Source organism: Pleurodeles waltl, chromosome 9, assembly GCF_031143425.1.
Source record: "Pleurodeles waltl isolate 20211129_DDA chromosome 9, aPleWal1.hap1.20221129, whole genome shotgun sequence".
Classification (NCBI taxonomy): Eukaryota; Metazoa; Chordata; class Amphibia; order Caudata; family Salamandridae; genus Pleurodeles; species Pleurodeles waltl.
In genome coordinates, this window is record NC_090448.1 from 175,777,996 (window position 1) to 175,800,954 (window position 22,959).

A 22,959-nucleotide genomic window follows, 5' to 3' on the forward strand; every position below is an offset into this window, starting at 1 on the left:
CATCCAAATTTTTTAAAGAAAACAGAGGTGTTTTTTGCAAAGTGCCTACCTGTAGATTTTGACCTCTAGCTCAGCCGGCACCTAGGGAAACCTACCAAACCTGTGCATTTCTGAAAACTAGAGACCTAGGGGAATCCAAGATGAGGTGACTTGTGTGGCTCGGACCAAGTTCTGTTACTCTGACTCCTTTGCAAACCTCAAAATGTGGCTAAAAAAACACATGTTCCTCACATTTCTGTGGCAGAAAGTTCTGGAATCTGAGAGGAGCCACAAATTTCCTTCCACCCAGCGTTCCCCCAAGTCTCCCGATAAAAATGATACCTCACTTGTGTGGGTAGGCCTAGCGCCCGCGACAGGAAACGCCCCAAAGCGCAACGTGGACACATCCAAATTTTTGAAAGAAAACAGAGGTGTTTTTTGCAAAGTGCCTACCTGTAGATTTTGGCCTCTAGCTCAGCCGGCACCTAGGGAAGCCTACCAAACCTGTGCATTTCTGAAAACTAGAGACCTAGGGGAATCCAAGATGTGGTGACTTGTGTGGCTCGGACCAGGTTCTGTTACCCTGAATCCTTTGCAAACCTCAAAATTTGGCTAAAAAAACACATGTTCCTCACATTTCTGTGGCAGAAAGTTCTGAAATCTGAGAGGAGCTACAAATTTCCTTCCACCCAGCTTTCCCCCAAGTCTCCCGATAAAAATGATACCTCACTTGTGTGGGTAGGCCTAGCGCCCGCGACAGGAAACGCCCCAAAGCGCATCGTGGACACATCCAAATTTTTGAAAGAAAACAGAGGTGTTTTTTGCAAAGTGCCTACCTGTAGATTTTGGCATCTAGCTCAGCCGGCACCTAGGGAAACCTACCAAACCTGTGCGTTTCTGAAAACTAGAGACCTAGGGGAATCAAAGATGAGGTGACTTGTGTGGCTCGGACCAAGTTCTGTTACCCTGAATCCTTTGCAAACCTCAAAATTTGGCTAAAAAAACACATGTTCCTCACATTTCTGTGGCAGAAAGTTCTGGAATCTGAGAGGAGCCCAAATTTCCTTCCACCCAGCGTTCTCCCAAGTCTCCTGATAAAAATGATACCTCACTTGTGTGGGTAGGCCTGGCGCCCGCGACAGGAAACGCCCCAAAGCGCAACGTGGACACATCCAAATTTTTGAAAGAAAACAGAGGTGTTTTTTGCAAAGTGCCTACCTGTAGATTTTGGCCTCTACCTCAGCCGGCACCTAGGGAAGCCTACCAAACCTGTGCATTTCTGAAAACTAGAGACCTAGGGGAATCCAAGATGAGGTGACTTGTGTGGCTCGGACCAGGTTCTGTTACCCTGAATCCTTTGCAAACCTCAAAATTTGGCTAAAAAAACACATGTTCCTCACATTTCTGTGGCAGAAAGTTCTGGAATCTGAGAGGAGCCCAAATTTCCTTCCACCCAGCGTTCTCCCAAGTCTCCTGATAAAAATGATACCTCACTTGTGTGGGTAGGCCTAGCGCCCGCAACAGGAAACGCCCCAAAGCGCAACGTGGACACATCCAAATTTTTTAAAGAAAACAGAGGTGTTTTTTGCAAAGTGCCTACCTGTAGATTTTGACCTCTAGCTCAGCCGGCACCTAGGGAAACCTACCAAACCTGTGCATTTCTGAAAACTAGAGACCTAGGGGAATCCAAGATGAGGTGACTTGTGTGGCTCGGACCAGGTTCTGTTACCCTGAATCCTTTGCAAACCTCAAAATTTGGCTAAAAAAACACATGTTCCTCACATTTCTGTGGCAGAAAGTTCTGGAATCTGAGAGGAGCCACAAATTTCCTTCCACCCAGCTTTCCCCCAAGTCTCCCGATAAAAATGATACCTCACTTGTGTGGGTAGGCCTAGCGCCCGTGACAGGAAACGCCCCAAAGCGCAACGTGGACACATCCAAATTTTTGAAAGAAAACAGAGGTGTTTTTTGCAAAGTGCCTACCTGTAGATTTTGGCCTCTAGCTCAGCCGGCACCTAGGGAAACCTACCAAACCTGTGCATTTCTGAAATCTAGAGACCTAGGGGAATCCAAGATGGGGTGACTTGTGTGGCTCGGACCAGGTTCTGTTACCCAGAATCCTTTGCAAACCTCAAAATTTGGCTAAAAAAACACATGTTCCTCACATTTCTGTGGCAGAAAGTTCTGGAATCTGAGAGGAGCCACAAATTTTCTTTCCACCCAGCTTTCCCCCAAGTCTCCCGATAAAAATGATACCTCACTTGTGTGGGTAGGCCTAGCGCCCGCGACAGGAAACGCCCCAAAGCGCAACGTGGACACATCCAAATTTTTTAAAGAAAACAGAGGTGTTTTTTGCAAAGTGCCTACCTGTAGATTTTGGCCTCTAGCTCAGCCGGCACCTAGGGAAACCTACCAAACCTGTGCATTTCTGAAAACTAGAGACCTAGGGGAATCCAAGATGGGGTGACTTGTGTGGTTCGGACCAAGTTCTGTTACCCTGACTCCTTTGCAAACCTCAAAATTTTGCTAAAAAAACACATGTTCCTCACATTTCTGTGGCAGAAAGTTCTGGAATCTGAGAGGAGCCACAAATTTCCTTCCACCCAGCGTTCCCCCAAGTCTCCCGATAAAAATGATACCTCACTTGTGTGGGTAGGCCTAGCGCCCGCGACAGGAAACGCCCCAAAGCGCAACGTGGACACATCCAAATTTTTTAAAGAAAACAGAGGTGTTTTTTGCAAAGTGCCTACCTGTAGATTTTGGCCTCTAGCTCAGCCGGCACCTAGGGAAACCTACCAAACCTGTGCATTTCTGAAAACTAGAGACCTAGGGGAATCCAAGATGAGGTGACTTGTGTGGCTCGGACCAGGTTCTGTTACCCTGAATCCTTTGCAAACATCAAAATTTGGCTAAAAAAACACATGTTCCTCACATTTCTGTGGCAGAAAGTTCTGGAATCTGAGAGGAGCCACAAATTTCCTTCCACCCAGCGTTCCCCCAAGTCTCCCGATAAAAATGATACCTCACTTGTGTGGGTAGGCCTAGCGCCCGCAACAGGAAACGCCCCAAAGCGCAACGTGGACACATCCAAATTTTTTAAAGAAAACAGAGGTGTTTTTTGCAAAGTGCCTACCTGTAGATTTTGACCTCTAGCTCAGCCGGCACCTAGGGAAACCTACCAAACCTGTGCATTTCTGAAAACTAGAGACCTAGGGGAATCCAAGATGAGGTGACTTGTGTGGCTCGGACCAAGTTCTGTTACTCTGACTCCTTTGCAAACCTCAAAATGTGGCTAAAAAAACACATGTTCCTCAAATTTCTGTGGCAGAAAGTTCTGGAATCTGAGAGGAGCCACAAATTTCCTTCCACCCAGCGTTCCCCCAAGTCTCCCGATAAAAATGATACCTCACTTGTGTGGGTAGGCCTGGCGCCCGCGACAGGAAACGCCCCAAAGCGCAACGTGGACACATCCAAATTTTTGAAAGAAAACAGAGGTGTTTTTTGCAAAGTGCCTACCTGTAGATTTTGGCCTCTAGCTCAGCCGGCACCTAGGGAAACCTACCAAACCTGTGCATTTCTGAAAACTAGAGACCTAGGGGAATCCAAGATGAGGTGACTTGTGTGGCTCGGACCAGGTTCTGTTACCCTGAATCCTTTGCAAACCTCAAAATTTGGCTAAAAAAACACATGTTCCTCACATTTCTGTGGCAGAAAGTTCTGGAATCTGAGAGGAGCCACAAATTTCCTTCCACCCAGCGTTCCCCCAAGTCTCCCGATAAAAATGATACCTCACTTGTGTGGGTAGGCCTAGCGCCCGCAACAGGAAACGCCCCAAAGCGCAACGTGGACACATACAAATTTTTTAAAGAAAACAGAGGTGTTTTTTGCAAAGTGCCTACCTGTAGATTTTGACCTCTAGCTCAGCCGGCACCTAGGGAAACCTACCAAACCTGTGCATTTCTGAAAACTAGAGACCTAGGGGAATCCAAGATGAGGTGACTTGTGTGGCTCGGACCAAGTTCTGTTACTCTGACTCCTTTGCAAACCTCAAAATGTGGCTAAAAAAACACATGTTCCTCACATTTCTGTGGCAGAAAGTTCTGGAATCTGAGAGGAGCCACAAATTTCCTTCCACCCAGCTTTCCCCCAAGTCTCCCGATAAAAATGATACCTCACTTGTGTGGGTAGGCCTAGCGCCCGCGACAGGAAACGCCCCAAAGCGCATCGTGGACACATCCAAATTTTTGAAAGAAAACAGAGGTGTTTTTTGCAAAGTGCCTACCTGTAGATTTTGGCCTCTAGCTCAGCCGGCACCTAGGGAAACCTACCAAACCTGTGCATTTCTGAAAACTAGAGACCTAGGGGAATCCAAGATGAGGTGACTTGTGTGGCTCGGACCAAGTTCTGTTACCCTGACTCCTTTGCAAACCTCAAAATTTGGCTAAAAAAACACATGTTCCTCACATTTCTGTGGCAGAAAGTTCTGGAATCTGAGAGGAGCCACAAATTTCCTTCCACCCAGCGTTCCCCCAAGTCTCCCGATAAAAATGATACCTCACTTGTGTGGGTAGGCCTAGCGCCCGCGACAGGAAACGCCCCAAAGCGCAACGTGGACACATCCACATTTTTTAAAGAAAACAGAGGTGTTTTTTGCAAAGTGCCTACCTGTAGATTTTGGCCTCTAGCTCAGCCGGCACATAGGGAAACCTACCAAACCTGTGCATTTCTGAAAACTAGAGACCTAGGGGAATCCAAGATGAGGTGACTTGTGTGGCTCGGACCAGGTTCTGTTACCATGAATCCTTTGCAAACCTCAAAATTTGGCTAAAAAAACACATGTTCCTCACATTTCTGTGGCAGAAAGTTCTGGAATCTGAGAGGAGCCACAAATTTCCTTCCACCCAGCTTTCCCCCAAGTCTCCCGATAAAAATGATACCTCACTTGTGTGGGTAGGCCTAGCGCCCGCGACAGGAAACGCCCCAAAGCGCAACGTGGACACATCCAAATTTTTGAAAGAAAACAGAGGTGTTTTTTGCAAAGTGCCTACCTGTAGATTTTGGCCTCTAGCTCAGCCGGCACCTAGGGAAACCTACCAAACCTGTGCATTTCTGAAAACTAGAGACCTAGGGGAATCCAAGATGGGGTGACTTGTGTGGCTCGGACCAGGTTCTGTTACTCTGACTCCTTTGCAAACCTCAAAATGTGGCTAAAAAAACACATGTTCCTCACATTTCTGTGGCAGAAAGTTCTGGAATCTGAGAGGAGCCACAAATTTCCTTCCACCCAGCGTTCCCCCAAGTCTCCCGATAAAAATGATACCTCACTTGTGTGGGTAGGCCTAGCGCCCGCGACAGGAAACGCCCCAAAGCGCAACGTGGACACATCCAAATTTTTGAAAGAAAACAGAGGTGTTTTTTGCAAAGTGCCTACCTGTAGATTTTGGCCTCTAGCTCAGCCGGCACCTAGGGAAGCCTACCAAACCTGTGCATTTCTGAAAACTAGAGACCTAGGGGAATCCAAGATGTGGTGACTTGTGTGGCTCGGACCAGGTTCTGTTACCCTGAATCCTTTGCAAACCTCAAAATTTGGCTAAAAAAACACATGTTCCTCACATTTCTGTGGCAGAAAGTTCTGAAATCTGAGAGGAGCTACAAATTTCCTTCCACCCAGCTTTCCCCCAAGTCTCCCGATAAAAATGATACCTCACTTGTGTGGGTAGGCCTAGCGCCCGCGACAGGAAATGCCCCAAAGCGCAACGTGGACACATCCAAATTTTTGAAAGAAAACAGAGGTGTTTTTTGCAAAGTGCCTACCTGTAGATTTTGGCCTCTATCTCAGCCGGCACCTAGGGAAACCTACCAAACCTGTGCATTTCTGAAAACTAGAGACCTAGGGGAATCCAAGATGGGGTGACTTGTGTGGCTCGGACCAGGTTCTGTTACCCAGAATCCTTTGCAAACCTCAAAATTTGGCTAAAAAAACACATGTTCCTCACATTTCTGTGGCAGAAAGTTCTGGAATCTGAGAGGAGCCACAAATTTCCTTCCACCCAGCGTTCCCCCAAGTCTCCCGATAAAAATGATACCTCACTTGTGTGGGTAGGCCTAGCGCCCGCGACAGGAAACGCCCCAAAGCGCATCGTGGACACATCCAAATTTTTGAAAGAAAACAGAGGTGTTTTTTGCAAAGTGCCTACCTGTAGATTTTGGCCTCAAGCTCAGCCGGCACCTAGGGAAACCTACCAAACCTGTGCATTTCTGAAAACTAGAGACCTAGGGGAATCCAAGATGAGGTGACTTGTGTGGCTCGGACCAAGTTCTGTTACCCTGACTCCTTTGCAAACCTCAAAATTTGGCTAAAAAAACACATGTTCCTCACATTTCTGTGGCAGAAAGTTCTGGAATCTGAGAGGAGCCACAAATTTCCTTCCACCCAGCGTTCCCCCAAGTCTCCCGATAAAAATGATACCTCACTTGTGTGGGTAGGCCTAGCGCCCGCGAAAGGAAACGCCCCAAAGCGCAACGTGGACACATCCAAATTTTTTAAAGAAAACAGAGGTGTTTTTTGCAAAGTGCCTACCTGTAGATTTTGGCCTCTAGCTCAGCCGGCACCTAGGGAAACCTACCAAACCTGTGCATTTCTGAAAACTAGAGACCTAGGGGAATCCAAGATGAGGTGACTTGTGTGGCTCGGACCAGGTTCTGTTACCCTGAATCCTTTGCAAACATCAAAATTTGGCTAAAAAACACATGTTCCTCACATTTCTGTGGCAGAAAGTTCTGGAATCTGAGAGGAGCCACAAATTTCCTTCCACCCAGCGTTCCCCCAAGTCTCCCGATAAAAATGATACCTCACTTGTGTGGGTAGGCCTAGCGCCCGCAACAGGAAACGCCCCAAAGCGCAACGTGGACACATCCAAATTTTTTAAAGAAAACAGAGGTGTTTTTTGCAAAGTGCCTACCTGTAGATTTTGACCTCTAGCTCAGCCGGCACCTAGGGAAACCTACCAAACCTGTGCATTTCTGAAAACTAGAGACCTAGGGGAATCCAAGATGAGGTGACTTGTGTGGCTCGGACCAAGTTCTGTTACTCTGACTCCTTTGCAAACCTCAAAATGTGGCTAAAAAAACACATGTTCCTCACATTTCTGTGGCAGAAAGTTCTGGAATCTGAGAGGAGCCACAAATTTCCTTCCAGCCAGCGTTCCCCCAAGTCTCCCGATAAAAATGATACCTCACTTGTGTGGGTAGGCCTGGCGCCCGCGACAGGAAACGCCCCAAAGCGCAACGTGGACACATCCAAATTTTTGAAAGAAAACAGAGGTGTTTTTTGCAAAGTGCCTACCTGTAGATTTTGGCCTCTACCTCAGCCGGCACCTAGGGAAGCCTACCAAACCTGTGCATTTCTGAAAACTAGAGACCTAGGGGAATCCAAGATGAGGTGACTTGTGTGGCTCGGACCAGGTTCTGTTACCCTGAATCCTTTGCAAACCTCAAAATTTGGCTAAAAAAACACATGTTCCTCACATTTCTGTGGCAGAAAGTTCTGGAATCTGAGAGGAGCCCAAATTTCCTTCCACCCAGCGTTCCCCCAAGTCTCCCGATAAAAATGATACCTCACTTGTGTGGGTAGGCCTAGCGCCCGCAACAGGAAACGCCCCAAAGCGCAACGTGGACACATCCAAATTTTTTAAAGAAAACAGAGGTGTTTTTTGCAAAGTGCCTACCTGTAGATTTTGGCCTGTAGCTCAGCCGGCACCTAGGGAAACCTACCAAATCTGTGCATTTCTGAAAACTAGAGACCTAGGGGAATCGAAGATGAGGTGACTTGTGTGGCTCGGACCAAGTTCTGTTACCCTGAATCCTTTGCAAACCTCAAAATTTGGCTAAAAAAACACATGTTCCTCACATTTCTGTGGCAGAAAGTTCTGGAATCTGAGAGGAGCCACAAATTTCCTTCCACCCAGCTTTCCCCCAAGTCTCCCGATAAAAATGATACCTCACTTGTGTGGGTAGGCCTAGCGCCCGCGACAGGAAACGCCCCAAAGCGCAACGTGGACACATCCAAATTTTTGAAAGAAAACAGAGGTGTTTTTTGCAAAGTGCCTACCTGTAGATTTTGGCCTCTAGCTCAGCCGGCACCTAGGGAAACCTACCAAACCTGTGCATTTCTGAAAACTAGAGACCTAGGGGAATCCAAGATGGGGTGACTTGTGTGGCTCGGACCAGGTTCTGTTACCCAGAATCCTTTGCAAACCTCAAAATTTGGCTAAAAAAACACATGTTCCTCACATTTCTGTGGCAGAAAGTTCTGGAATCTGAGAGGAGCCACAAATTTCCTTCCACCCATCTTTCCCCCAAGTCTCCCGATAAAAATGATACCTCACTTGTGTGGGTAGGCCTAGCGCCCGCGACAGGAAACGCCCCAAAGCGCAACGTGGACACATCCAAATTTTTAAAAGAAAACAGAGGTGTTTTTTGCAAAGTGCCTACCTGTAGATTTTGGCCTCTAGCTCAGCCGGCACCTAGGGAAACCTACCAAACCTGTGCATTTCTGAAAACTAGAGACCTAGGGGAATCCAAGATGGGGTGACTTGTGTGGCTCGGACCAAGTTCTGTTACCCTGACTCCTTTGCAAACCTCAAAATTTGGCTAAAAAAACACATGTTCCTCACATTTCTGTGGCAGAAAGTTCTGGAATCTGAGAGGAGCCACAAATTTCCTTCCACCCAGCGTTCCCCCAAGTCTCCCGATAAAAATGATACCTCACTTGTGTGGGTAGGCCTAGCGCCCGCGACAGGAAACGCCCCAAAGCGCAACGTGGACACATCCAAATTTTTTAAAGAAAACAGAGGTGTTTTTTGCAAAGTGCCTACCTGTAGATTTTGGCCTCTAGCTCAGCCGGCACCTAGGGAAACCTACCAAACCTGTGCATTTCTGAAAACTAGAGACCTAGGGGAATCCAAGATGAGGTGACTTGTGTGGCTCGGACCAGGTTCTGTTACCCTGAATCCTTTGCAAACCTCAAAATTTGGCTAAAAAAACACATGTTCCTCACATTTCTGTGGCAGAAAGTTCTGGAATCTGAGAGGAGCCACAAATTTCCTTCCACCCAGCGTTCCCCCAAGTCTCCCGATAAAAATGATACCTCACTTGTGTGGGTAGGCCTAGCGCCCGCAACAGGAAACGCCCCAAAGCGCAACGTGGACACATCCAAATTTTTTAAAGAAAACAGAGGTGTTTTTTGCAAAGTGCCTACCTGTAGATTTTGACCTCTAGCTCAGCCGGCACCTAGGGAAACCTACAAAACCTGTACATTTCTGAAAACTAGAGACCTAGGGGAATCCAAGATGAGGTGACTTGTGTGGCTCGGACCAAGTTCTGTTACTCTGACTCCTTTGCAAACCTCAAAATGTGGCTAAAAAAACACATGTTCCTCACATTTCTGTGGCAGAAAGTTCTGGAATCTGAGAGGAGCCACAAATTTCCTTCCACCCAGCGTTCCCCCAAGTCTCCCGATAAAAATGATTCCTCACTTGTGTGGGTAGGCCTGGCGCCCGCGACAGGAAACGCCCCAAAGCGCAACGTGGACACATCCAAATTTTTGAAAGAAAACAGAGGTGTTTTTTGCAAAGTGCCTACCTGTAGATTTTGGCCTCTAGCTCAGCCGGCACCTAGGGAAACCTACCAAACCTGTGCATTTCTGAAAACTAGAGACCTAGGGGAATCCAAGATGAGGTGACTTGTGTGGCTCGGACCAGGTTCTGTTACCCTGAATCCTTTGCAAACCTCAAAATTTGGCTAAAAAAACACATGTTCCTCACATTTCTGTGGCAGAAAGTTCTGGAATCTGAGAGGAGCCACAAATTTCCTTCCACCCAGCGTTCCCCCAAGTCTCCCGATAAAAATGATACCTCACTTGTGTGGGTAGGCCTAGCGCCCGCAACAGGAAACGCCCCAAAGCGCAACGTGGACACATCCAAATTTTTTAAAGAAAACAGAGGTGTTTTTTGCAAAGTGCCTACCTGTAGATTTTGACCTCTAGCTCAGCCGGCACCTAGGGAAACCTACCAAACCTGTGCATTTCTGAAAACTAGAGACCTAGGGGAATCCAAGATGAGGTGACTTGTGTGGCTCGGACCAAGTTCTGTTACTCTGACTCCTTTGCAAACCTCAAAATGTGGCTAAAAAAACACATGTTCCTCACATTTCTGTGGCAGAAAGTTCTGGAATCTGAGAGGAGCCACAAATTTCGTTCCACCCAGCGTTCCCCCAAGTCTCCCGATAAAAATGATACCTCACTTGTGTGGGTAGGCCTAGCGCCCGCGACAGGAAACGCCCCAAAGCGCATCGTGGACACATCCAAATTTTTGAAAGAAAACAGAGGTGTTTTTTGCAAAGTGCCTACCTGTAGATTTTGGCCTCTAGCTCAGCCGGCACCTAGGGAAACCTACCAAACCTGTGCATTTCTGAAAACTAGAGACCTAGGGGAATCCAAGATGAGGTGACTTGTGTGGCTCGGACCAAGTTCTGTTACCCTGACTCCTTTGCAAACCTCAAAATTTGGCTAAAAAAACACATGTTCCTCACATTTCTGTGGCAGAAAGTTCTGGAATCTGAGAGGAGCCACAAATTTCCTTCCACCCAGCTTTCCCCCAAGTCTCCCGATAAAAATGATACCTCACTTGTGTGGGTAGGCCTAGCGCCCGCGACAGGATACGCCCCAAAGCGCAACGTGGACACATCCAAATTTTTGAAAGAAAACAGAGGTGTTTTTTGCAAAGTGCCTACCTGTAGATTTTGGCCTCTAGCTCAGCCGGCACCTAGGGAAACCTACCAAACCTGTGCATTTCTGAAAACTAGAGACCTAGGGGAATCCAAGATGGGGTGACTTGTGTGGCTCGGACCAGGTTCTGTTACCCAGAATCCTTTGCAAACCGCAAAATTTGGCTAAAAAAACACATGTTCCTCACATTTCTGTGGCAGAAAGTTCTGGAATCTGAGAGGAGCCACAAATTTCCTTCCACCCAGCTTTCCCCCAAGTCTCCCGATAAAAATGATACCTCACTTGTGTGGGTAGGCCTAGCGCCCGCGACAGGAAACGCCCTAAAGCGCAACGTGGACACATCCACATTTTTTAAAGAAAACAGAGGTGTTTTTTGCAAAGTGCCTACCTGTAGATTTTGGCCTCTTGCTCAGCCGGCACCTAGGGAAACCTACCAAACCTGTGCATTTCTGAAAACTAGTGACCTAGGGGAATCCAAGATGAGGTGACTTGTGTGGCTCGGACCAGGTTCTGTTACCCTGAATCCTTTGCAAACCTCAAAATTTGGCTAAAAAAACACATGTTCCTCACATTTCTGTGGCAGAAAGTTCTGGAATCTGAGAGGAGCCACAAATTTCCTTCCACCCAGCGTTCCCCCAAGTCTCCCGATAAAAATGATACCTCACTTGTGTGGGTAGGCCTAGCGCCCGCAACAGGAAACGCCCCAAAGCGCAACGTGGACACATCCAAATTTTTTAAAGAAAACAGAGGTGTTTTTTGCAAAGTGCCTACCTGTAGATTTTGACCTCTAGCTCAGCCGGCACCTAGGGAAACCTACCAAACCTGTGCATTTCTGAAAACTAGAGAACTAGGGGAATCCAAGATGAGGTGACTTGTGTGGCTCGGACCAAGTTCTGTTACTCTGACTCCTTTGCAAACCTCAAAATGTGGCTAAAAAAACACATGTTCCTCACATTTCTGTGGCAGAAAGTTCTGGAATCTGAGAGGAGCCACAAATTTCTTTCCACCCAGCGTTCCCCCAAGTCTCCCGATAAAAATGATACCTCACTTGTGTGGGTAGGCCTGGCGCCCGCGACAGGAAACGCCCCAAAGCGCAACGTGGACACATCCAAATTTTTGAAAGAAAACAGAGGTGTTTTTTGCAAAGTGCCTACCTGTAGATTTTGGCCTCTAGCTCAGCCGGCACCTAGGGAAACCTACCAAACCTGTGCATTTCTGAAAACTAGAGACCTAGGGGAATCCAAGATGAGGTGACTTGTGTGGCTCGGACCAGGTTCTGTTACCCTGAATCCTTTGCAAACCTCAAAATTTGGCTAAAAAAACACATGTTCCTCACATTTCTGTGGCAGAAAGTTCTGGAATCTGAGAGGAGCCACAAATTTCCTTCCACCCAGCGTTCCCCCAAGTCTCCCGATAAAAATGATACCTCACTTGTGTGGGTAGGCCTAGCGCCCGCAACAGGAAACGCCCCAAAGCGCAACGTGGACACATCCAAATTTTTTAAAGAAAACAGAGGTGTTTTTTGCAAAGTGCCTACCTGTAGATTTTGACCTCTAGCTCAGCCGGCACCTAGGGAAACCTACCAAACCTGTGCATTTCTGAAAACTAGAGACCTAGGGGAATCCAAGATGAGGTGACTTGTGTGGCTCGGACCAAGTTCTGTTACTCTGACTCCTTTGCAAACCTCAAAATGTGGCTAAAAAAACACATGTTCCTCACATTTCTGTGGCAGAAAGTTCTGGAATCTGAGAGGAGCCACAAATTTCCTTCCACCCAGCGTTCCCCCAAGTCTCCCGATAAAAATGATACCTCACTTGTGTGGGTAGGCCTAGCGCCCGCGACAGGAAACGCCCCAAAGCGCAACGTGGACACATCCACATTTTTGAATGAAAACAGAGGTGTTTTTTGCAAAGTGCCTACCTGTAGATTTTGGCCTCTAGCTCAGCCGGCACCTAGGGAAACCTACCAAACCTGTGCATTTCTGAAAACTAGAGACCTAGGGGAATCCAAGATGGGGTGACTTGTGTGGCTCGGACCAGGTTCTGTTACCCAGAATCCTTTGCAAACCTCAAAATTTGGCTAAAAAAATCACATGTTCCTCACATTTCTGTGGCAGAAAGTTCTGGAATCTGAGAGGTGCCACAAATTTCCTTCCACCCAGCTTTCCCCCAAGTCTCCCGATAAAAATGATACCTCACTTGTGTGGGTAGGCCTAGCGCCCGCGACAGGAAACGCCCCAAAGCGCAACGTGGACACATCCAAATTTTTGAAAGAAAACAGAGGTGTTTTTTGCAAAGTGCCTACCTGTAGATTTTGGCCTCTAGCTCAGCCGGCACCTAGGGAAACCTACCAAACCTGTGCATTTCTGAAAACTAGAGACCTAGGGGAATCCAAGATGGGGTGACTTGTGTGGCTCGGACCAGGTTCTGTTACCCTGAATCCTTGGCAAACCTCAAAATTTGGCTAAAAAAACACATGTTCCTCACATTTCTGTGGCAGAAAGTTCTGGAATCTGAGAGGAGCCACAAATTTCCTTCCACCCAGCTTTCCCCCAAGTCTCCCGATAAAAATGATACCTCACTTGTGTGGGTAGGCCTAGCGCCCGCGACAGGAAACGCCCCAAAGCGCAACGTGGACACATCCAAATTTTTGAAAGAAAACAGAGGTGTTTTTTGCAAAGTGCCTACCTGTAGATTTTGGCCTCTAGCTCAGCCGGCACCTAGGGAAACCTACCAAACCTGTGCATTTCTGAAAACTAGAGACCTAGGGGAATCCAAGATGGGGTGACTTGTGTGGCTCGGACCAGGTTCTGTTACCCAGAATCCTTTGCAAACCTCAAAATTTGGCTAAAAAAATCACATGTTCCTCACATTTCTGTGGCAGAAAGTTCTGGAATCTGAGAGGAGCCACAAATTTCCTTCCACCCAGCTTTCCCCCAAGTCTCCCGATAAAAATGATACCTCACTTGTGTGGGTAGGCCTAGCGCCCGCGACAGGAAACGCCCCAAAGCGCAACGTGGACACATCCAAATTTTTGAAAGAAAACAGAGGTGTTTTTTGCAAAGTGCCTACCTGTAGATTTTGGCCTCTAGCTCAGCCGGCACCTAGGGAAACCTACCAAACCTGTGCATTTCTGAAAACTAGAGACCTAGGGGAATCCAAGATGAGGTGACTTGTGTGGCTCGGACCAAGTTCTGTTACCCTGACTCCTTTGCAAACCTCAAAATTTGGCTAAAAAAACACATGTTCCTCACATTTCTGTGGCAGAAAGTTCTGGAATCTGAGAGGAGCCACAAATTTCCTTCCACCCAGCGTTCCCCCAAGTCTCCCGATAAAAATGATACCTCACTTGTGTGGGTAGGCCTAGCGCCCGCGACAGGAAACGCCCCAAAGCGCATCGTGGACACATCCAAATTTTTGAAAGAAAACAGAGGTGTTTTTTGCAAAGTGCCTATCTGTAGATTTTGGCCTCTAGCTCAGCCGGCACCTAGGGAAACCTACCAAACCTGCGCATTTCTGAAAACTAGAGACCTAGGGGAATCCAAGATGAGGTGACTTGTGTGGCTCGGACCAAGTTCTGTTACCCTGACTCCTTTGCAAACCTCAAAATTTGGCTAAAAAAACACATGTTCCTCACATTTCTGTGGCAGAAAGTTCTGGAATCTGAGAGGAGCCACAAATTTCCTTCCACCCAGCGTTCCCCCAAGTCTCCCGATAAAAATGATACCTCACTTGTGTGGGTAGGCCTAGCGCCCGCGACAGGAAACGCCCCAAAGCGCAACGTGGACACATCCAAATTTTTGAAAGAAAACAGAGGTGTTTTTTGCAAAGTGCCTACCTGTAGATTTTGGCCTCTAGCTCAGCCGGCACCTAGGGAAACCTACCAAACCTGTGCATTTCTGAAAACTAGAGACCTAGGGGAATCCAAGATGAGGTGACTTGTGTGGCTCGGACCAAGTTCTGTTACCCTGACTCCTTTGCAAACCTCAAAATTTGGCTAAAAAAACACATGTTCCTCACATTTCTGTGGCAGAAAGTTCTGGAATCTGAGAGGAGCCACAAATTTCCTTCCACCCAGCGTTCCCCCAAGTCTCCCGATAAAAATGATACCTCACTTGTGTGGATAGGCCTAGCGCCCGCGACAGGAAACGCCCCAAAGCGCATCGTGGACACATCCAAATTTTTGAAAGAAAACAGAGGTGTTTTTTGCAAAGTTCCTACCTGTAGATTTTGGCCTCTAGCTCAGCCGGCACCTAGGGAAACCTACCAAACCTGTGCATTTCTGAAAACTAGAGACCTAGGGGAATCCAAGATGAGGTGACTTGTGTGGCTTGGACCAAGTTCTGTTACCCTGACTCCTTTGCAAACCTCAAAATTTGGCTAAAAAAACACATGTTCCTCACATTTCTGTGGCAGAAAGTTCTGGAATCTGAGAGGAGCCACAAATTTCCTTCCACCCAGCGTTCCCCCAAGTCTCCCGATAAAAATGATACCTCACTTGTGTGGGTAGGCCTAGCGCCCGCGACAGGAAACGCCCCAAAGCACAACGTGGACACATCCAAATTTTTTAAAGAAAACAGAGGTGTTTTTTGCAAAGTGCCTACCTGTAGATTTTGGCCTCTAGCTCAGCCGGCACCTAGGGAAACCTACCAAACCTGTGCATTTCTGAAAACTAGAGACCTAGGGGAATCCAAGATGAGGTGACTTGTGTGGCTCGGACGAGGTTCTGTTACCCTGAATCCTTTGCAAACCTCAAAATTTGGCTAAAAAAAACACATGTTCCTCACATTTCTGTGGCAGAAAGTTCTGGAATCTGAGAGGAGCCACAAATTTCCTTCCACCCAGCGTTCCCCCAAGTCTCCCGATAAAAATGATACCTCACTTGTGTGGGTAGGCCTAGCGCCCGCAACAGGAAACGCCCCAAAGAGCAACGTGGACACATCCAAATTTTTTAAAGAAAACAGAGGTGTTTTTTGCAAAGTGCCTACCTGTAGATTTTGACCTCTAGCTCAGCCGGCACCTAGGGAAACCTACCAAACCTGTGCATTTCTGAAAACTAGAGACCTAGGGGAATCCAAGATGAGGTGACTTGTGTGGCTCGGACCAAGTTCTGTTACTCTGACTCCTTTGCAAACCTCAAAATGTGGCTAAAAAAACACATGTTCCTCACATTTCTGTGGCAGAAAGTTCTGGAATCTGAGAGGAGCCACAAATTTCCTTTCACCCAGCGTTCCCCCAAGTCTCCCGATAAAAATGATACCTCACTTGTGTGGGTAGGCCTAGCGCCCGCGACAGGAAACGCCCCAAAGCGCATCGTGGACACATCCAAATTTTTGAAAGAAAACAGAGGTGTTTTTTGCAAAGTGCCTACCTGTAGATTTTGGCCTCTAGCTCAGCCGGCACCTAGGGAAACCTACCAAACCTGTGCATTTCTGAAAACTAGAGGCCTAGGGTAATCCAAGATGAGGTGACTTGTGTGGCTCGGACCAGGTTCTGTTACCCTGAATCCTTTGCAAACCTCAAAATTTGGCTAAAAAAACACATGTTCCTCACATTTCTGTGGCAGAAAGTTCTGGAATCTGAGTGGAGCCCAAATTTCCTTCCACCCAGCGTTCCCCCAAGTCTCCCGATAAAAATGATACCTCACTTGTGTGGGTAGGCCTAGCGCCCGCAACAGGAAACGCCCCAAAGCGCAACGTGGACACATCCAAATTTTTTAAAGAAAACAGAGGTGTTTTTTGCAAAGTGCCTACCTGTAGATTTTGGCCTGTAGCTCAGCCGGCACCTAGGGAAACCTACCAAACCTGTGCATTTCTGAAAACTAGAGACCTAGGGGAATCCAAGATGGGGTGACTTGTGTGGCTCGGACCAGGTTCTGTTACCCTGAATCCTTTGCAAACCTCAAAATTTGGCTAAAAAAACACATGTTCCTCACATTTCTGTGGCAGAAAGTTCTGGAATCTGAGAGGAGCCACAAATTTGCTTCCACCCAGCTTTCCCCCAAGTCTCCCGATAAAAATGATACCTCACTTGTGTGGGTAGGCCTAGCGCCCGCGACAGGAAACGCCCCAAAGCGCAACGTGGATACATCCAAATTTTTGAAAGAAAACAGAGGTGTTTTTTGCAAAGTGCCTACCTGTAGATTTTGGCCTCTAGCTCAGCCGGCACCTAGGGAAACCTACCAAACCTGTGCATTTCTGAAAACTAGAGACCTAGGGGAATCCAAGATGAGGTGACTTGTGTGGCTCGGACCAGGTTCTGTTACCCTGAATCCTTTGCAAACCTCAAAATTTGGCTAAAAAAACACATGTTCCTCACATTTCTGTGGCAGAAAGTTCTGGAATCTGAGAGGAGCCACAAATTTCCTTCCACCCAGCGTTCCCCCAAGTCTCCCGATAAAAATGATACCTCACTTGTGTGGGTAGGCCTAGCGCCCGCAACAGGAAACGCCCCAAAGCGCAACGTGGACACATCCAAATTTTTTAAAGAAAACAGAGGTGTTTTTTGCAAAGTGCCTACCTGTAGATTTTGACCTCTAGCTCAGCCGGCACCTAGGGAAACCTACCAAACCTGTGAATTTCTGAAAACTAGAGACCTAGGGTAATCCAAGATGAGGTGACTTGTGTGGCTCGGACCAAGTTCTGTTACTCTGACTCCTTTGCAAACCTCAAAATGTGGCTAAAAAAACACATGTTCCTCACATTTCTGTGGCAGAAAGTTCTGGAATCTGAGAGGAGCCACAAATTTCCTTCCACCCAGCGTTCCCCCAAGTCTCCCGATAAAAATGATACCTCAGTTGTGTGGGTAGGCCTGGCGCCCGCGACAGGAAACGCCCCAAAGCGCAACGTGGACACATCCAAATTTTTGAAAGAAAACAGAGGTGTTTTTTGCAAAGTGCCTACCTGTAGATTTTGGCCTCTAGCTCAGCCGGCACCTAGGGAAGCCTACCAAACCTGTGCATTTCTGAAAACTAGAGACCTAGGGGAATCCAAGATGTGGTGACTTGTGTGGCTCGGACCAGGTTCTGTTACCCTGAATCCTTTGCAAACCTCAAAATTTGGCTAAAAATACACATGTTCCTCACATTTCTGTGGCAGAAAGTTCTGAAATCTGAGAGGAGCCACAAATTTCCTTCCACCCAGCTTTCCCCCAAGTCTCCCGATAAAAATGATACCTCACTTGTGTGGGTAGGCCTAGCGCCCGCGACAGGAAACGCCCCAAAGCGCAACGTGGACACATCCAAATTTTTGAAAGAAAATAGAGGTGTTTTTTGCAAAGTGCCTACCTGTAGATTTTGGCCTCTAGCTCAGCCGGCACCTAGGGAAACCTACCAAACCTGTGCATTTCTGAAAACTAGAGAACTAGGGGAATCCAAGATGGGGTGACTTGTGTGGCTCGGACCAGGTTCTGTTACCCAGAATCCTTTGCAAACCTCAAAATTTGGCTAAAAAAACACATGTTCCTCACATTTCTGTGGCAGAAAGTTCTGGAATCGGAGAGGAGCCACAAATTTCCTTCCACCCAGCGTTCCCCCAAGTCTCCCGATAAAAATGATACCTCACTTGTGTGGGTAGGCCTAGCGCCCGCGACAGGAAACGCCCCAAAGCGCATCGTGGACACATCCAAATTTTTGAAAGAAAACAGAGGTGTTTTTTGCAAAGTGCCTACCTGTAGATTTTGGCCTCTAGCTCAGCCGGCACCTAGGGAAACCTACCAAACCTGTGCATTTCTGAAAACTAGAGACCTAGGGGAATCCAAGATGAGGTGACTTGTGTGGCTCGGACCAGGTTCTGTTACCCTGAATCCTTTGCAAACCTCAAAATTTGGCTAAAAAAACACATGTTCCTCACATTTCTGTGGCAGAAAGTTCTGGAATCTGAGAGGAGCCCAAATTTCCTTCCACCCAGCGTTCCCCCAAGTCTCCCGATAAAAATGATACCTCACTTGTGTGGGTAGGCCTAGCGCCCGCAACAGGAAACGCCCCAAAGCGCAACGTGGACACATCCAAATTTTTTAAAGAAAACAGAGGTGTTTTTTGCAAAGTGCCTACCTGTAGATTTTGGCCTGTAGCTCAGCCGGCACCTAGGGAAACCTACCAAACCTGTGCATTTCTGAAAACTAGAGACCTAGGGGAATCCAAGATGAGGTGACTTGTGTGGCTCGGACCAAGTTCTGTTACCCTGACTCCTTTGCAAACCTCAAAATTTGGCTAAAAAAACACATGTTCCTCACATTTCTGTGGCAGAAAGTTCTGGAATCTGAGAGGAGCCACAAATTTCCTTCCACCCAGCGTTCCCCCAAGTCTCCCGATAAAAATGATACCTCACTTGTGTGGGTAGGCCTAGCGCCCGCGACACGAAACGCCCCAAAGCGCAACGTGGACACATCCAAATTTTTGAAAGAAAACAGAGGTGTTTTTTGCAAAGTGCCTACCTGTAGATTTTGGCCTCTAGCTCAGCCGGCACCTAGGGAAGCCTACCAAACCTGTGCATTTCTGAAAACTAGAGACCTAGGGGAATCCAAGATGTGGTGACTTGTGTGGCTCGGACCAGGTTCTGTTACCCTGAATCCTTTGCAAACCTCAAAATTTGGCTAAAAAAACACATGTTCCTCACATTTCTGTGGCAGAAAGTTCTGAAATCTGAGAGGAGCCACAAATTTCCTTCCACCCAGCTTTCCCCCAAGTCTCCCGATAAAAATGATACCTCACTTGTGTGGGTAGGCCTAGCGCCCGCGACAGGAAACGCCCCAAAGCGCAACGTGGACACATCCAAATTTTTGAAAGAAAATAGAGGTGTTTTTTGCAAAGTGCCTACCTGTAGATTTTGGCCTCTAGCTCAGCCGGCACCTAGGGAAACCTACCAAACCTGTGCATTTCTGAAAACTAGAGACCTAGGGGAATCCAAGATGGGGTGACTTGTGTGGCTCGGACCAGGTTCTGTTACCCAGAATCCTTTGCAAACCTCAAAATTTGGCTAAAAAAACACATGTTCCTCACATTTCTGTGGCAGAAAGTTCTGGAATCTGAGAGGAGCCACAAATTTCCTTCCACCCAGCGTTCCCCCAAGTCTCCCGATAAAAATGATACCTCACTTGTGTGGGTAGGCCTAGCGCCCGCAACAGGAAACGCCCCAAAGCGCAACGTGGACACATCCAAATTTTTTAAAGAAAACAGAGGTGTTTTTTGCAAAGTGCCTACCTGTAGATTTTGACCTCTAGCTCAGCCGGCACCTAGGGAAACCTACCAAACCTGTGCATTTCTGAAAACTAGAGACCTAGGGGAATCCAAGATGAGGTGACTTGTGTGGCTCGGACCAAGTTCTGTTACTCTGACTCCTTTGCAAACCTCAAAATGTGGCTAAAAAAACACATGTTCCTCACATTTCTGTGGCAGAAAGTTCTGGAATCTGAGAGGAGCCACAAATTTCCTTCCACCCAGCGTTCCCCCAAGTCTCCCGATAAAAATGATACCTCACTTGTGTGGGTAGGCCTAGCGCCCGCGACAGGAAACGCCCCAAAGCGCATCGTGGACACATCCAAATTTTTGAAAGAAAACAGAGGTGTTTTTTGCAAAGTGCCTACCTGTAGATTTTGGCCTCTAGCTCAGCCGGCACCTAGGGAAACCTACCAAACCTGTGCATTTCTGAAAACTAGAGACCTAGGGTAATCCAAGATGAGGTGACTTGTGTCGCTCGGACCAGGTTCTGTTACCCTGAATCCTTTGCAAACCTCAAAATTTGGCTAAAAAAACACATGTTCCTCACATTTCTGTGGCAGAAAGTTCTGGAATCTGAGTGGAGCCCAAATTTCCTTCCACCCAGCGTTCCCCCAAGTCTCCCGATAAAAATGATACCTCACTTGTGTGGGTAGGCCTAGCGCCCGCAACAGGAAACGCCCCAAAGCGCAACGTGGACACATCCAAATTTTTTAAAGAAAACAGAGGTGTTTTTTGCAAAGTGCCTACCTGTAGATTTTGGCCTGTAGCTCAGCCGGCACCTAGGGAAACCTACCAAACCTGTGCATTTCTGAAAACTAGAGACCTAGGGGAATCCAAGATGGGGTGACTTGTGAGGCTCGGACCAGGTTCTGTTACCCTGAATCCTTTGCAAACCTCAAAATTTGGCTAAAAAAACACATGTTCCTCACATTTCTGTGGCAGAAAGTTCTGGAATCTGAGAGGAGCCACAAATTTCCTTCCACCCAGCTTTCCCCCAAGTCTCCCGATAAAAATGATACCTCACTTGTGTGGGTAGGCCTAGCGCCCGCGACAGGAAACGCCCCAAAGCGCAACGTGGACACATCCAAATTTTTGAAAGAAAACAGAGGTGTTTTTTGCAAAGTGCCTACCTGTAGATTTTGGCCTCTAGCTCAGCCGGCACCTAGGGAAACCTACCAAACCTGTGCATTTCTGAAAACTAGAGACCTAGGGGAATCCAAGATGGGGTGACTTGTGTGGCTCGGACCAGGTTCTGTTACCCAGAATCCTTTGCAAACCGCAAAATTTGGCTAAAAAAACACATGTTCCTCACATTTCTGTGGCAGAAAGTTCTGGAATCTGAGAGGAGCCACAAATTTCCTTCCACCCAGCTTTCCCCCAAGTCTCCCGATAAAAATGATACCTCACTTGTGTGGGTAGGCCTAGCGCCCGCGACAGTTAACGCCCCAAAGCGCAACGTGGACACATCCAAATTTTTGAAAGAAAACAGAGGTGTTTTTTGCAAAGTGCCTACCTGTAGATTTTGGCCTCTAGCTCAGCCGGCACCTAGGGAAACCTACCAAACCTGTGCATTTCTGAAAACTAGAGACCTAGGGGAATCCAAGATGAGGTGACTTGTGTGGCTCGGACCAAGTTCTGTTACCCTGACTCCTTTGCAAACCTCAAAATTTGGCTAAAAAAACACATGTTCCTCATATTTCTGTGGCAGAAAGTTCTGGAATCTGAGAGGAGCCACAAATTTCCTTCCACCCAGCGTTCCCCCAAGTCTCCCGATAAAAATGATACCTCACTTGTGTGGGTAGGCCTAGCGCCCGCGACAGGAAACGCCCCAAAGCGCATCGTGGACACATCCAAATTTTTGAAAGAAAACAGAGGTGTTTTTTGCAAAGTGCCTACCTGTAGATTTTGGCCTCTAGCTCAGCCGGCACCTAGGGAAACCTACCAAACCTGTGCATTTCTGAAAACTAGAGACCTAGGGGAATCCAAGATGAGGTGACTTGTGTGGCTCGGACCAAGTTCTGTTACCCTGACTCCTTTGCAAACCTCAAAATGTGGCTAAAAAAACACATGTTCCTCACATTTCTGTGGCAGAAAGTTCTGGAATCTGAGAGGAGCCACAAATTTCCTTCCACCCAGCGTTCCCCCAAGTCTCCCGATAAAAATGATACCTCACTTGTGTGGGTAGGCCTAGCGCCCGCGACAGGAAACGCCCCAAAGCGCAACGTGGACACATCCAAATTTTTTAAAGAAAACAGAGGTGTTTTTTGCAAAGTGCCTACCTGTAGATTTTGGCCTCTAGCTCAGCCGGCACCTAGGGAAACCTACCAAACCTGTGCATTTCTGAAAACTAGAGACCTAGGGGAATCCAAGATGAGGTGACTTGTGTGGCTCGGACCAGGTTCTGTTAACCTGAATCCTTTGCAAACCTCAAAATTTGGCTAAAAAAACACATGTTCCTCACATTTCTGTCGCAGAAAGTTCTGGAATCTGAGAGGAGCCACAAATTTCCTTCCACCCAGCGTTCCCCCAAGTCTCCCGATAAAAATGATACCTCACTTGTGTGGGTAGGCCTAGCGCCCGCAACAGGAAACGCCCCAAAGCGCAACGTGGACACATCCAAATTTTTTAAAGAAAACAGAGGTGTTTTTTGCAAAGTGCCTACCTGTAGATTTTGACCTCTAGCTCAGCCGGCACCTAGGGAAACCTACCAAACCTGTGCATTTCTGAAAACTAGAGACCTAGGGTAATCCAAGATGAGGTGACTTGTGTGGCTCGGACCAAGTTCTGTTACTCTGACTCCTTTGCAAACCTCAAAATGTGGCTAAAAAAACACATGTTCCTCACATTTCTGTGGCAGAAAGTTCTGGACCTGAGAGGAGCCACAAATTTCCTTCCACCCAGCGTTCCCCCAAGTCTCCCGATAAAAATGATACCTCACTTGTGTGGGTAGGCCTGGCGCCCGCGACAGGAAACGCCCC